Here is a 1,947-nt window from a genome sequence, read left to right on the forward strand (position 1 = left end):
TACTATAGCACTTAAGCTTCGTGACATAGCTATCATGGGTTTGCAGGAATCAGAACATCTGATTCGGGTTTTAAATAGATCATCTAATAACCATTGTGGAAGTGAGAGGATAGAAAAACTTACAGGCACCTTCATGGTTAATTCTCAAGAAATGGACAATAATGGATTTAAATATGAAGGGGGAGAAGGTGACGGTGGTGGCCTAGGTGGTACCACACCTTGAGGTGTAGTGCTAGAGGCGGCAACTGTACAACAATTCCTCAAAACACAAACTAAAATGTTGAAATAAAATGAGAGCAACTAGCTTTCTAACCCAATCTATCTACTCGTAAGTAATCTGTATGGTTTGACTTTATACCATATATGATTTTTTTCTTTGTATTTATGTATTATATTATATCTTATTATATCAATAAAGGAATGTGTTGGCCAATTTCATATATTGACATATGAGATGTAAGATTTATGTATTATACGGGTTCATTTAAAAGAAAAATTAACTATAAATTTCTTAACATTTTGAGAAATTTGAATTTATAAGAAAAATTAGAAAAATAATGAATTATTAAAATTAAACTGTTTTTTTCTTTTTTAAATTTAAGCTAATAATTTAGATAAATACAATATGAAACTAATTATATATACTTACTAATTCTAAAGGTCCACTTGAATAGTTCTTAGCTCTGATTGGACCAACCTCAATTTCATTTTTTCTTATATTTTTTTATCCCACCGCCTCCAAACTTGCTGGCTAGGGTTTAAGAGAATGGGCTTATGTGATGCCCTCTGTTTTCCACCGCTTCCGCTTATATACGTGTCCGCCTTCTGTTATCCAAAGCGATACGTGTCCCATGCTTCCACCGCTCCATCTCTTTCTTCTTTCTAAACCTTCCACCACCGCTCCAGGTAAGTTTCAAGGATGTCCAACCGGTATGCCCTGCTCCTCTATTTTTAAATCCATCACAGGTTCTTCTTCACCTTTCTTCTTCTTCTTCTTCTTATTTTTTTTGGCAGATTTGGTTATTAACTGTGGTTTTTCGTTGGTTTAAGGGGGTATGCCAAGGGTCAAATTAGGGTCCATGAATTGTAGATTTATGAAATGTTGATGATGAGAAGATGTCGACCGGTGATGATTCAGAAGATTTTTCAGCATTGTCTGAAAGATTGATCGGCGGATTAGGCCTGATCGGCGATTAGGCCTTGCAATTGAGTTTCGTCCGATTCTCCACCTCCTAGAAACTTCTCTCGCTGAATGTCTGCTTCCGAGGTTTGATTTTGTTGCTTTCTTGCTTATTTTTTGATACACTGATATGCCACCAGCTGAAAGGTTCCAGCTCTATACATCGTGCTTTTGTTAATTTGACGGAGGAGGAACGCTATAAACAACAAATCCTTTCTATCAGGTATATCGATTACTGACACGTCTTTTGACCACAGGTTGTAAAATGTTTTTTTTATTTATGATCAGGAGAGGGAAGCTTCTTTGAATGGAACTTTATCTGATATTAATCAATGGGTTGATGGATTCACAGGTTTAACTCTTATAAGAACCATAATCCAAATATATGATAAGATTATTGTATTAATTTGTGAAACTTTTGCATTGTTTCTCAGATGATACTCCTGCATCTGGACCTGCTTAAGAGGGTCTGGATCAATCTTCAAGGGTTGGCTAGATAATTGTCTAATAAATGATACAGAGATGCATTTATGTGTTGGTGGTTTGTATGTTTTTTTTTTATAAACCTCATTAATTAATAACCAAAAAGGTTTGACTAATTTTAACAAGTTCATAACAGGAATCCATCTAACAAAGATAGTAAGGTTAAAAAGCCATTGAATTTGTTGATAAGTTAATTTGATTTGTATTCAATTAGTAAATACAGACACACCTACTTCAATCTGGTAAGGTTAAAAAGCCATTGAATTTGTTGATCTGTTACATAT

At 34.4% G+C, this 1,947-nt stretch overlaps 1 long non-coding RNA gene across 1 annotated transcript; it reads left to right on the forward strand.

Annotated features, from left to right (window-relative positions):
* The first annotated feature begins 1,068 nt into the window (after nt 1-1,068).
* On the forward strand, nt 1,069-1,947 carry LOC145051097 (uncharacterized). Its single transcript, XR_013683446.1, has 3 exons — nt 1,069-1,267; nt 1,469-1,532; nt 1,615-1,947. It is a non-coding gene; the product is annotated as an uncharacterized LOC145051097 (long non-coding RNA).

The sequence above is a fragment of the Lactuca serriola genome, chromosome 5 (assembly GCF_051521515.1).
Source record: "Lactuca serriola cultivar US96UC23 chromosome 5, Lser_US96UC23_V15, whole genome shotgun sequence".
Taxonomy (NCBI): domain Eukaryota; kingdom Viridiplantae; phylum Streptophyta; class Magnoliopsida; order Asterales; family Asteraceae; genus Lactuca; species Lactuca serriola.